Here is a 15,173-nt window from a genome sequence, read left to right on the forward strand (position 1 = left end):
TAATAAATAAATAGACTAATCAATGAGTATCTATTCCCTTGAAAATAAAACCGTGAGTGATTGCTATCAAAAGGGTTTTCTTTTGGATAATCTCTCATTTATTCTGGATCAGTTCCAAGATCAGGTGAAAGTTGTATTCATAGAATATGACATATGACATGAGGGTACAACTACTTTGCACTCCAACTTTCTTTCTTTCCTTTCTTCCTTCCTTCCTTCTTTCTTTTTTCCTTCTTCCTTCTTCCTTTCCTTTCCTTTCCTTTCCTTTTTCTTTTTTTCATCTACCATCTATCATCTCTCTCTCTCTCTCATTTTATTGAATATGTATGTGTGTATATATATATACATATTTTATTTAAAAAATAAAAATAACACAAACCCAAAGCAAAAGGGGAAAAAAGAAAAGAGGCAGAAAAAGACAATTAAAAGAACTAGAAAGAAGCTTCTGATTTTTTTTTCTGCAACAAATACAATTTCAATGTTTTTAACTATCAAAATCACAAACCATGAGACCATTTCTTTCTATGGCATTGGCTTTACAATGGCTGCGTTTGCATACTACTTCCACAGAAAAATGTCATAAAATTGGATCAGTCATATTATGACCTACTTATAACCAGCACAACTTTCCATCTTAATTCCAGTTTCAATTATGATTGTAAGTGGAGGACTCCCTGTACTCTGTTGAAAGTCAGATTGAGAATTGTCATTTTATCTATTAAATTACCTTCATAAATACAAATATAGAACGCATACCAAGTTATGCTGTGTGATTGGCATCAGTTGCATTTAATGCACAGCCTTTATATTGCCTTGTTTTTATCATAAAAAATAATTGGTATGTTTCAAATATCAGAATGATCCCAGAAAGAATCAGTGTTCTGCTTTTGTAAGCTAAATGTTAAGTGAAACCTGTACTATCATTCTCCTGATCCAGCCCCAGGGCCTGCCTATACTGAGTATTGATTCAGTCAAAAGGCTCCTTAGAGAAATAAGAGTATTAAAGCCACAACTAATTACATAGTTTTGCATGGTTGGTTATTTCAGGTTATCCTGAAACATGGAGTTTCAAAATGGGGCATCAAGGCCCCTAGCTTCTCAATGTTTGGATGATTTAAAGACTATAATAATCCACAAAAAGTTGCAGAATTTTCAAAAATATTCATGTTTGAATTTTGGATGTAAATTCTGTTAGAACTGATTTCCCAAATCTTCTGGTTTTATTTCTTGACTACACAGTGATAAAATAATTAATGTATTATTAACTTCCTGTCAAATAAAAGCAACATATTAAAATATTTCTTTCTTATGAAAACAATCAATATCAATATTTTACAATGCAGCTAAGCAAAAATGATTGCAAGTACCACCTCCGTCTTTCCTTTTTTTAAGAGACAAGGCCCTTAGAAACCTTCCTATAGTCATGTGAATCTTTCTATATGCTCCCCAGAAACTGTGTGCATCCTTTATACCACATTGTCCGAACCTAAGATCCTTGACGCGTGTTAGACTACACATCCCAGAATGCTCAGCTACATAGCCAAGGCTGTTTTAAATTACATATCTATAAAGGCCTCATCCCATGATCCAGGCTCACATAGAGAGTACTGAGAGTCATTTACTATGAGAGTCTAGAAAGAATGAGAACAGTTGTTTTTTGTTGGCTGTTGGAACATATTGTCATCTTAATTTTAGCAATTATGTCATTCATAAGCACCACTCCTTCACTTGGAAGAAAACAGTAAGGCTTTTTTCTATGTAAATGTTGATCAGGACATGTGTCACTTATTTCACATTTTTCTAGTCCTACATAAGGGAAACAAACCATTGTCACTCCCTCTCTCCCATCTCCATTTAAAATACACAAATTTTACCCAGATATAAGATTGGATTTCTAAAGTATTTTGGAGCAAAGCTGAATGTAGCTGTTAGAGACTTCCATCTCCTCTCCCTCTTTTTATCTACACTTTATTTTTCTACTTCAGATGAATACTATATCACCGTGATGGCGAACCAATAGCACGCGTGCCACATTGCAGATCATTGCAGACTCAAAAGAGGGTGGGATTTGCATGTGCATACGTGGGTGGTGGGGTTGCATGCGCATGCGCATGTGCATGGGGTCACACGCATAGGATTATGAGTGTGGCACACCCACCCACGACCCCCCTGCACTCCCCCCGCTTTTGGCATGCGATGCCAAAAAGGTTCACCATCACTGCTATATCACATTAGTTCACCTCTGTATAATTCATTTAATTAACAAAACTGACTACTATACATTTTGAAATGAAAATGAATTATTAGAAAATCATCCCTAATTTTCTCTCAGAAAGATATAACTTCCCTCTGGGCATTAAGGAAACCAATAAATCTTGTCCTGTCTCTTTTTGGGTGAATGTAATTCATGAGCTGCTTGGGAAGATTAACACACTAAATGGATGAAACAGCTTTTTCTTCTTGGTCTTCATTCCTGCTGTAAGAGCCGTTTAACTGTGAAAACAGTTAATGTGAACTTTTGAGCAGAAAATGCAGGCAATCTAAGGATAGTTTGACCAAAAAAATTGGCATTTACTGATCAGGCATTGGAAAAATATCCTATAGAGCATTCCTGCCTCCATACATTTCCATAATAGCTGCATAGGCATTGCAAGTACAGGATATCAGGCTCTGATTTACATTAGTGAAGTTAACATACTGGAATATAAATCATCTTGCTACTTAGTATGGCTGTGCAAATCTTCAAAGGTACAAGCAAAGCAACCTTTAAAAAATGGTTTATGAATCAATGTCGCTCTTTCTCTTCTAAGAGCAGAGAAAGGGCCACAGTGCTGTGCTATCTCTAGTGCTATCTCCAGCAGCCTGAAGCCTCTTCTGGCAGTTGCAAGGGGCTAGAAATGACACTTGGAAGGGACGTTGATGCAGAAGCTCCTCCCAATTTGAAAGTTATTAAGTAGTGTAATATATATATTATTTTTAAATGTATGCATAGATGGAATACGGTGTTTCTCAGGAATCCATGTCATGCGGTGTTCAGAACAAGGTTTTCACTAGAGGATGTAACGCATTAGCAACAAAATGCTGAGATGTGATAATGCATAATTTGAGCCTGAGTTGTTGTTATAGAGATCCCGTCAGGCACCACAGATTAGGATATGATACATTCCAGAAGATGATTTATTGATCATACCTATACACACAAATCTAACCAATTTAAGGTCAGCACTAAACTGGTGCTAGATAAGAATCGATGGAATTCAAGGGGGGATGGACTTGGATCACTTGTGGCAATTTAACAATTGCAGGCTGATTCCTTTCTTGACTCCACCCCTAGGCTCTACCTCTGCTTCTCCTGCAGATCCAAGAAATTAAAGGAAACAACAACAAACAATTGTAATATTGTTTTCTAAAACATTTTTAACCATAGATACCTACCAGGTGAAAATAAATCAAGCATAGTCCATCAGTGACTTAGCTTGCCTTAGGGTACAGAAAAGCATTGCACTAAAAGTACAGTACTGTTACTTTTGGCCCTCTACAGCTGGACCCCATGTTCTTATCCATTTCTGCCCAGTAATGAAAAACATTCAGGGTTCATTCTGCATTCATGTTGGGCAGCTGCACAATTTGTTTCACAACAAAAAGTTGACAGAACAAATCCAAAACAACTCAGTATGCATGTTTACATGAGAAGCTATTGGCATCAAGAGAGCATTTGAAGGTGGGTTGGAAGTCCCTTATGCTTTTTGTAACATTTTCAAATTCATTGCTGTCTTCGGGATGACAGGAAATTCAGGTCTGCCTCCCTCTGGGAGATCTTTATTCACAGACAAGTCAAAAACCCTTGACAAAAGGAAACCAGGGGAACTTGTTGACCTTTTAGCTGCCTGTCTAACATCAGTGCAAGTATTGCTCTGTGATAAAATGAGAAATTCAATTTAAGGGGAAATTTAGCAGGTATTTGAGTAGGGTCTCATATTATTTTGTTTCCAGGCCTGTCTTTCAAAAGAGAAAATAAATGTAAATAAATAAAGCTATGGTGTCTTTCATACCTAGCCTTGAAGATGAAAGCAAGCAGGGCTGTATTAGGGAATAATTCTTTTTCTGTTATATCCTACATCTCTCTATGACATATGAGCTTCCCTGAAGCCCCCGGGGCAGTCAAAACGACCCTCCGAGCAAACAGGAAGTCCGTTCCTGAATTTCCAGTTTGCCCATAGGGCTGGTTTTTTTGCGCTCTAGAAGCTTCAGGGAAGGTCATGAAGCCCCCGGAGGGCCTCCGGGGGGGTGCAGGGGGCTCTTTTCACCCTCCCCGGGTTCCTATAAAGCCTCTGGACCCTGGGGAGGGCGAAAAATGGCTTTAAAAAAGGGTGAATTCACAAAAAGGGCGACCTTGTGTGCCCTGACAAATGGCTCCGCGTGCCACCTGTGGCACGCATGCCATAGGTTCGCCATCACTGCTCTATGTCATCTATTCTATTGCTGATCAAATTGTCCCCAAAAAAGATTAAAAAGATGTTTCCCACTTGCTAAAATTATGTATTTATTTGTTAAATAGAGTGCCATTAAGTGATCTATCAAAATGTTCTAGTTAAAGTACATTCATTTTAGAACATTATTTCAGGCATAAATGCCTGAATGCCTATGATACAGACTATCCTAGCTTTTCCAATTGGTCCCTTCAAGATGTGTTTGCTTACAGATCCTGTAATTAATGGTCAAGATACTATGAATTATAGGAGCTGTCATCTTCCGAAGCTGGAGTACAACAGTTTCTTGTCTTTTTAATTTCTAGTTTCCAGATAATATTTTCTACATCAATAACTGCTAGAGAAATCTTGCATGGCTACTGTGAAAATGTAGCACATTCTGGAAGCTTCCAATATGCGCTCCAGGACACCCCAGAAACTTCAGTGGTATTGAATGCCACAGGACTCTGGACTACATCTCAGAAATAACCAACACATCCTGTGTATCACAAAAGTTTGTTCCACACTATTCAGCTTTAAACCAAAACTCCAGTCTTCTTTCATATATAAAATGCATGATCACAAAAGGGTCTATTTCCAGAGTGGTGATTCTTGTATGAAACAAGCTATTAGAAGAATTTTGGAACTAACTGGTTTTTTTTAGTGTAAATATACATTTGGTTAAAATGTAGAATATTTTGAGGAACCCAAGGATTCATGAATTAGCTACCAACTTCTCATTTCTTATAAAAATTTAGATTAAAAATCATGCCAAAGTTCACTTCATGGCTATGCAGATTTAGTTGTTTAATGCCAAAACTCTATACAGGTGGATGCCCCTCCTGTTCAACGCATATGTGAAGCCACTGGGGGAGATCATCTGTGGTTTTGGGGTTGAATACCATCTGTACGCTGATGACACTCAGCTGTACGTTTCAACCCCAAACCACCCCAGCGAGGCTGTCGAAGTGATGTCCCGGTGTTTGGGAGCCGTCGGGGTCTGTATGGGGGACAACAGACTCAAACTCAACCCCTCCAAGACTGAGTGGCTGTGGCTACCGGCACCTCGGTTCAGTCAGCTGACTCCAACGCTGGCCATAGGGGGCGAACAACTGCCCCCTGTGGAACGGGCACGCAATTTGGGCATCCTCCTAGATGCCCGGCTGTCAATGGACGACCATGTGGCAGCCGTGGCAAGGGGGGCGTTCCACCAGGTTCGCCTGGTGCACCAATTGCGCCCCCTTCTGGACTGGGATGCCCTACGCACGGTCACCCATGCACTGGTGACGTCTCGCCTGGACTACTGTAACGCTCTCTACATGGGGCTTCCCCTGGGACGCGCCCGAAGACTGCAGCTAGTCCAGAACACAGCCGCGCGGGCAGTCATGGGGAGTACCAGGTACTCCCACGTAACACCGCTCCTGCGCGAGCTGCACTGGCCACCTGTGGTCTTTCGGGTGCGTTTCAAGGTTTTGACCACCATCTTTAAAGCGCTCCATGGCATAGGGCCTAGCTACCTGCGGGATCGCATCCTCCCACACAAATCCCTGCGGCCAATTCGCTCTCACAGGGAGGGGCTTCTCCTGGTGCCGTCCACTAGGCAATGCCAACAGAAGACACCAAGGAGTAGGGCCTTCTCTGTGATGGGCCCAACCCTCTGGAATGACCTCCCCCCCAACATTAGAACCACCACTGACTTCCGCTCCTTCCGACAGAAATTGAAGACACACCTGTTCCGACTGGCTGGCCTGGCATAATTTTAACGTCTACCTCCTGGCATACATATTTCTTACTGGTTTTTTAGGGGGATTGCTCTTTTAAACTTAATTTTATAGGATATTGGGGTTTTAAATGCTGTACATTTTAAATTATTTACTTAGCAGTACAGTTCTGTATATCTTTTTATCCTCCTCTTATTTATGTATTTATCCACTTAATATTTTAATTGTTTAAATTTTATAGTCATTTATGATGTATTTTGAAATGGACTGTACACCGCCCCAAGTACCTTTCGGGAGAGGGGGCGGTCTATAAGCGCTAAGAAATAAATAAATAAATAAATAAATAATTTTATCTTCTTGAAGACCCCTAGGCAGGAAAATTATGAACTGCTAGTAGGTTTCCATTCTTTGAAATAAAATTATTATTTTTGTACTTTTGAGTGTTGAGTTCTGGCAACTGTTTGGACAAGTCCCTGCATTTTTCCTTAGCAAGATTTCAGAAATGGCTTGCCATTGCCTCCTTCCATGGGCTGAAAGAAAAAGACTGGTCTAATACCATCAAATTGGCTGGACTATAAAACAGGATTATAATTCAGAGTTTCCTAGTTTCTAACCTGATGCTTTCAACACTATACCAAACTGGTTCTGTAATAAACTATTATGTCATAAATTGTATTTTGTGGAGAATGAAATTCAAAATTCATTTTTGTGCATAATATAGCAAAAGCTGAACATACAATATAATTCACCAAATAATATATGTTCCTGTATTAGAATTCCTAAAGTGTACATTAGGAACATTGCAAAATATTTATAGATAGATGTTTTCTATTGGCAACTCTAGGAATTTTAGGTGAATGGCATCAGCTATTTACCATTTATCATTCGTTTTCTATCTGAAATTAGTCTAACTTTTCTAAGGTAATTTCCAGTGGTGGGATTCAAATTTTTTTACTACCGGTTCTGTGGGCGTGCTTGGTGGGCATAGTATGGCTTGGTGGGTGTGGTAGGGGAAGGATACTATAAAATCTCCATTCCCTCCCCACTCCAGGCGAAGGTTACCGCAAAATCCCCATTCCCTCCCAATCAGCTGGGAGTCGGGAGGCAGAGAATAGATTCCCTAGCCAGAGAAATAAAATGTCCCTTTTTGCTAACAGTTGGCTCTTGCTATTATAAATTCTTGAGAAAACAATAAATAAAGCATTCATACCTGCAATCCTAACACCTAATTTTTCTTCAAAGATTCCAGGGAAATTACCAGAGGTAGTATTCAGCAGGTTCTGACTAGTTCTGTGGAACCGGTAGTGGAAATGTTGAGTAGTTCACAGAACCGGTAAATGCCACCTCTGACTGGCCTCCATCCCCATCTATTGGATGACTAAACTACAAAATGAAAGTTGGCACAAATATTTCTATAGGAACAGGAAAAGGCAAAATAGAAAAATAGATTAGACCAAAGCCGTATCAGCAAGTCAAAATAATCCCCTTTATTGTCTTCTAGGAAAAAAATATGTTTTGAATATTTGTTTTTCTAGTTGTGAAAGCTGGTCGCATGTTCAAACATTGTTAAACAAATTAAATCTTTACAATGATCTTGTAGCATCTTCATTTCAAACCTCAGAAAAGAATTATCTGGAGGAAAAAATGCCATTAAAAAGGTAGAAAAAGATTTTAATTTTAATGCCATTTTGTTCTCCAGATAGTTCAATCAGCCTCCTTTGCCTCTTTTTGTGTCTTATAGAGAAAGTCTTATAGAGACTTTCAAAAATGGTAAATAGCCATTTTCCGGGCCTTATTTTTGTGATATGTATTCTGTTTTGTTTTATAACTTTTAATAGATGTCTTCACTTTCTGTTCCCAAAACCGAAGGAAAAAACGAACAAGCCAATAATCTGGATTCCACATCACAATGGCATTACCACATCTCCTGCAATAGCCTTCAAAGCTCAGAAAGGCTAAAACTAATGGTGAAAAAAAGAGGAAGAATACCCAGGAAAGAAAAGTTCCCAACCACTTGAGGTCTACTCAAGGATGGCTCAAGAAAATAAGGATAAGGCAACTGCACAACTGAAGCTCCGACCCCTTTTCTTACATGCGTGTAATATGTTCAAAAAGGGCTTCACTGTGTGGTGTTGATCACTACCTTGACTTTTTTTTAATCCTTTAAAAATCCATCAATCCCTTCCTGTCATCCCTGAACTGTAGATATATTCAGCTAAGTGGATTAAGGCTCTGAATTGTCATAAATCAGTTATCTTTTGTATTTGGATTGTTAAAGTAAGCTACTGTGCAAAATCCATGGCTAGCAAGATTATTGTGCTTCAGTGCAGGGCATCTGGCAAACATGCACACATCCACACATCCACATGTTCCATTTCTCTCTGCTGCTAGGAGGATATGATTGAAAATTTCTTTGAGCTCAAGCATGCCACCTCAGGAGGCCACTCTTGAGATCTAAACTGCAACACACTATTGATCCACACTCTGGTAACAAATCCTACCAAGAGCTCACCATTTTTTTCAGAAGACCTTTTAAAACCCCACTTTAATCACTGAAGAGAAAGCAGTAAATTAAAGCAGCAGGTTCAAGCTCTGGAAGGCTTAAACAGGCAGGGTGCAGCAGGAAAACACACAAAAGGTTGAGTTATTGTATTTTGTAACCGTCCATGTTTGGCCGCAAGTCATAAATTATGGAGGGGAACATAAATAAGAATTAAATATCAGACATGTCTTTCTTCTTCCGTCCTTTTGATTACATCACTATTTTTATTTATGACTCCCTTAAGAAAGCCAAACTTCCATTATGTACTATTTCTTCTTTAAATTGTTAAAAGTCTCACAAAAATGAAATACTTCACAGCAGGTTTTTCCTCTATTGCTGCTTGCCGGTGTTACTCCATTAAGAGTGTTACAGCTTTTCCTCCCTTTTCAGAAGTGTGTCAATGTTGTTTTCCTGTGACTGTGAGGACAATCTCTTATTACAGTTTACCTTGTTGTCAATCCATACTGCTGTCATAAAAATCAAGTCAAAGATAAAAAAAATTCAGCAGCAGAGCCAATGGGCTGTTTTAGGACACAACTGCATGCTTTACTCTCCTAAATACTGAGAAATGTACCTCATAGAGTAGATTAGAAGAGGAAAATGTTTAACCAATAGAATGAATATTATAGCTTATAATGAGCATTATATTTATGTACTTGGTTTTTATGGAGATGAAACAGATAAAAGTATTCACCAAGCCAAATCCTTAAGATGGGGGTGTTATTCTGAATACTGTTGTCCGACATGCAAATCTGTTGTTGAGCTGTGATTAACCTAATAGGCAATTTCTTTCAACAAATATGAGACTGACATCGGGAATGGGGACATGAAGTTCTATTCTACTGTCTTAACATGGTATGCTAACAAAACATTTACCACCTTCTAAAATTAGAGTCACAATGTGGAAACTTCCCAATTCCCTTCCATTTAAAAAAAATGCAATCCCTGCTCTTTCTTGCTTCTATGCCATCTCTCACTGGTTGATTTGGTTGATACTCGATGTAGAGCAAAAGTGTGGCTGTTCTTGCAATATGAAATAAAGAAAAGGAAGTGTAAGATGGAACATAGCTGAGCAGAGCAGTAAGCAGAGCCATTGTATATCTTCTCTCTGCTTTAGAACATTTATAGGATAAGCAGAATCTCTGAATTGCTGTCTGATGGTGCAGTCTTCCTTAATCCTGAACTTCCATATATGTTGGACTTCAAATCTCATAATTTGTCTAGTTACTGTTTGACCAGTGTAGTTGAGTAAGATAATATGAGAGAAAAAATGAGTGAGCATGAGAACAATCAAAAAAACTTTGCTTTAAATTTAACGGATTGCTATGTATTTTGCTGGATCCTTGAGTACATTCAGCATTTGATTGAAAGCGATTTGTTAGTGTTTTCAATTGTCCTCCTGTTAATTAGGGGCATGTGTTCCATATGCTCTAGACTAGAGTCTCGACACACCTGTCTGCTCCATTCAGGTAGAAAACAAGGTGTGTTACATAATCTAATTCTTTGACAGGATATAAGGCAAAGATGAGTATATCATAACAGTTGATACTCAGAGGATATATAGCATTCATAAATATGGATAGGGTTAAGGTTTGGTTTGTTTCTTTGTGCCTTTCAGCTAGTTTTGACTACTAGTGACTATATAGATAAATCCAGTTTTCTTGCCAGCAATTCTGGGAGCGGTCCATCGCTGCCTTCTTTCTATGACTGAATGATGGATTCAGAAGCCACTCATAGCAGAGTATCCAAAATGTCTGTCTGCCTCTGCAGAGTTTATTGCTTTTTATACAGTTTTAACAAGCAGCAAAAAGAGAATATATAGCAACAGCATCATTAATGGCATATTCTCCTTCTCAATCTCTAAGAACTTCCCAGCCAGGGTAGAGTCTCACATATCTAGATAGTTTCTGGTAGTGCCTGGTGTGCTAATTAGGTGAGCTCATAGACATTTGAGGTAAACAGTTACTGAGGGATGGCAGTTTGCTGCTCACGGCCTCTGCGTAACCTTTATATGACTCTATCTCTACAACTGAGACAAAATGACTTGCCCAAAAGTACCCACTTGTCTTCATACCCAACACAGGGCTAGAAGTCACAATCTCCTCACTTTTTGGCTCAATAGTATAGCACATAAGACATATCGAGTCAATTATTTTTTATTTAAAAAATAACATGTTTATGCCATTAGAGGCCTTTGCTAAGATATAACTAGCATTTCATAAATGATCAAAACATTTCTTGAGTATCTATCCCAGGAACTGCACTGTTATGATTTTTGCAATGAATGTTGACCATTGCTTATATGAGGACTTTGTTTCTTTGATTCAGTATTGGATTGACCACAAAACATTTCTTGTAAGCACCTGCAAATGTTTAAAATTTGGCACATGCTACCTTTGGGAAATAGAAACCATCGAAGACCTGATGCCAAAATATTAAGGGAAGATACATATATATATGCATTGCTCATTCAAAATACTTCTCTATAATTGCATGCCTTGTTGTTACATGCAATAAGAATAGGTGAGGGGAAGCAGGGAAAGCAGGATCATAAAATGCAAATATGATCTCAGTATATTTTGGATGCACATCCATAATTCATCCAAACTGCCATGCACACACACGGGGGCGGGGAGATGGTTTCACACATTCAAGCACACTAATTTCACAAATGCAGCTTTGAATGCGAGCTTGCCCGCCACTTCCATAGCCCAGTTCTGAACATGCCAAAGTCCAGCACTGGGACGCAGACTGGGGGGGTTAGGGACCCCATTCCAAAGGATTCTTTTGTCAGGTTTCTGAAAGATGCCCTAATTGATTCATGACTCTCGAGCCAAGTTTCAAAAGAAAACTAGTCATTTATTAGGAGCACCATTTGGCAAGACCTTATTGCAGTCTGTACTGAGCATCTTTTGAGTTATAGCTGAACTTTACCCGTTCCTTCCCTCTCCTCAATCTGTGTCATAAATCATATTCCCCAATGAGGTGCACCCTTCCCAAACCTGCTGCAGTAATCTGAGATCCGACTCTAGCCGAAACTATGCGCGGAATGCGCTCCCCCCCCCCATTCCTCACCATGGCAACTTTGTGAATTGACATCTTTCATTCTCATGTCTCACTGAGGACCCTTCAGAGTGCAGAGCTGGAGTCTCCTTATACTTGAGAAAATTACCATATTATATCTTTGTAAGTATTTGGAGTGGGATCATTAATGGCTACAACTTCCACCAGGAAAAGAAAGTTTCCTTTGCTCCTTGCTGGGGGTGTAGTCTAGGCTACAACTTTCTGGAAAGATTCAGGGAGCACACCAAAATGTGGAGGCACAAGGGAGATGGAAGTCAAACTATTAGCAAGTTGGTTTGCTTGCTGAAGGGATTTGATAATTCTTACTTTTGATCTCTATTTGGAAAAAGTTATACTATTATTTGGTTTTTGGTGCCATTATTTCACCTTCCATTCTGCTTCAATCTAAGCAATCTTCTTTTAAGATGCTGCAGCACACGTTTATATATGTCAACAAGCATGTTGCGATTAGTTTATGTTTAACTAAATTTATGTTTTTTAAACATAAAAAATATGTTTTTTAAAAGCCGCAGATAGACCATTTCTGTCATAAATATATTCTGCTAAGGAATAGATAGCTTTTTCATATGCAGAGATATAGTATTTATCTGAAATTTTAAAATAATAAATCATTTTCTATTGCAAGAATAGGTTTTATGTTTTAATGTGTTTAATTCAACAAGCAATTCTATTCCTAAATCGGTAGGTGAATATTGAAGTGGGGAGTGGGGAGGAAATCAGAGCATAATATTTCTGACCAAAATTTCTGTTCTTTGTTTAGATGTTTCAGGAAATATTTTATCCAACTAAACAAAACAAGGTACACTCTTTCAAAAAAAATGAATTGTGATCAGAGACTGGATGTTTTGTAATTTTTGCCATCACTTTGAGTTTGTTATTAAATATGACTTGTTCAGATGTCACACTTTGACACAGAGTATATGTGTCAACATTGTACAGAAACTAATTGGTTTCATATCTTTGACAAGTTTTCAAATTGCTAGGTTATATCTAGGTCTTTTCCAATAAATTCTTCAGCACTGTCAAAGGAAAAGGAATGTGACAGATTTAATACCTAGAATAAATTATTAACTAAAGGGATACTTAAAACAGCATACTGTGGAAAACTAAAAAATCTATAATTCCTCTATTTAATTTTAAGAAATGTTTCTATAATAATAGTTATTGCTTCATTTTATGGTAGATTTAAAATAAATTAATAATATACAGACAAAATAAAAAAGAATCATCTTGGTTGTTACAATTTGGAGGTAAAACTAGTGGAATATGTACTACATCCAAAAGAACAGAAATATTAGTATGTATTTATGCTATAAATATTAGAATTTGTTAAATGAAATATTCACATATTCAGCTCAGTTCAAAGGAATTAAAGTAACTGAATTTCTCATTAGCTATTAGGTTTTCTATTAAGTTTTCTATTAGGTTTTCTGTGGTCGTTATGTTACATTATGCTCCTAATGTATGTTCATCAATCAATCAATCAATTAACAAATAGTATAATTAATTCTGTTAATTGTTTCATTATCATTTTAAAAAATAAATGAAAATAAAACTTATTGTAGTCAGTGTAGCTTTTTTTCAATAAATCCACTAAAACCTTTCTTTCCAATTATTCAATAGTGGAATTTAAGTCTTTTATGGTGTTCGGGAAAGAGTTGTTTTTTGTTAGTTTTGTTTTGTTTGTTTTGGTTTTGTTTGGTTTCAAGGGGGTGGTTTCTACAGTGGTAATAACTATGTTAGTATTTTGCAGCAAAAAACAACAGCTTCCTGCCACCATTAAGATCAACATTATAATATATACTTTCCATGTAGTGTATCAAATCAAACTAGACTCAAGGCATCTTTGCTTTTTATAGCCAATATTCTCTCACAGCATTTTATGGAATGGAGTAGAATCCATAAAAGGTTAAGTAATAAATAAAGAATAGCAAACCTTTAAAAGGCTACATTTATTTTTATCCATCTTCCGTTAAACATACATGAGATCTAAGACCATAAGGAAGATAATGATGTTCCAAATTTTTCAGCGAGGCAGATTACGTTTGTTTGGAAAAATAAGCATTAGTATAAAGGTAAAAGTAAAGGTTCCCCTTGCACATATGTGCTAGTCATTCCCAACTCTAGGGAGTGGTACTCATCTCCATTTCAAAGCTGAAGAGCCAGTGCTGTCCAAAGATGTCTCCATGGTCATGTGGCCAGCATGACTAAATGCCAAAGGCTAATGGAACACTGTTACCTTCCCACCAAAGGCGATTCCTATTTTTCTACTTGCATTTTTACATGTTTTCTAATTGCTAGGTTGGCAGAAGCTGGGACAAGTAACAGGAGCTCACTCCATTACACGGCGCTAGGGATTTGAACCACCCAACTGCCAAACTTTCTGATCGACAAGCTCAGCATCTTAGCCAATGACCCACCACGCCCCTTAGCATTGGTATAAGTTTAGCCTAAAACTTAATTTGTTGGTTGTGGTATTAAATCAGTTCTATCTTAAAGTTACTGCAAAGCTCATCACTTTATATTTTATATGTCTTCCAAAATACAACAAGCTATTTCAGAGAGATCTGAAACCAGAGGTGGTATGCTGCCAGTTTGCACCGGTTCAGGTGAACTGGTAGTAGTGGCAGTGTGAGGCTCCACCCACCCACCCATATGTTATCAAGTTCTGTGCATGCCCAGATGTGTGTGCTCTTGCTACCGAACTGATAGTGAAGAAAATAGAATACCATCTCTGTTTGAAACATAGTCAACACCCCAGAAGATAGGCTTAAGACCCAGATGACTCTCAACAGACATAAACATTGGGCCCTATCTAACAAAGTGAAATTCAATGGAGAGAAAAATAAGGTTCAATACTTAGGCAAGAAAAATCAATGTACAGGTACAGATTAGGTGAAACTTGGCTCAACAGCAATAACTGTGAGAGGGATCTTGGAGTCCTCGTGAACAATTGTTCAAATATGAGCCAACGTATGTGTGGCGGTAGCCAAAAAAGCCAATGCAATCCTAGACTGCATTAACAGAAGGGTAGAATCAAGATCACATGATTCTTTAATATTGTATAAAGCCTTAGTAAGACATATTTGGAGTACTGCATTCATTTTTTGTCACCACAATATAAAAAGATGTTTAGACTTTGGAAAGAATGCAGAAAAGAGCAACGAGGATGATTAGGGGCCTAGGAGGAATGGTTGCAGTATTTGGGTATGTCTAGTCTAGTGGGGGGAAAAGGATTAGGAGATGATATGATAGAAGTTCCAATATCTGAGAGGATGCCACAAAGAAGAGAAGGATCAACCTATCTTCCAAAGCTCCAGAAGGCGAGACAAGAAATAATAGATAGAAATCAAGGAG

This window comes from Natrix helvetica (genome assembly GCF_964273705.1).
Source record: "Natrix helvetica genome assembly, chromosome: 2".
NCBI lineage: Eukaryota > Metazoa > Chordata > Lepidosauria > Squamata > Natricidae > Natrix > Natrix helvetica.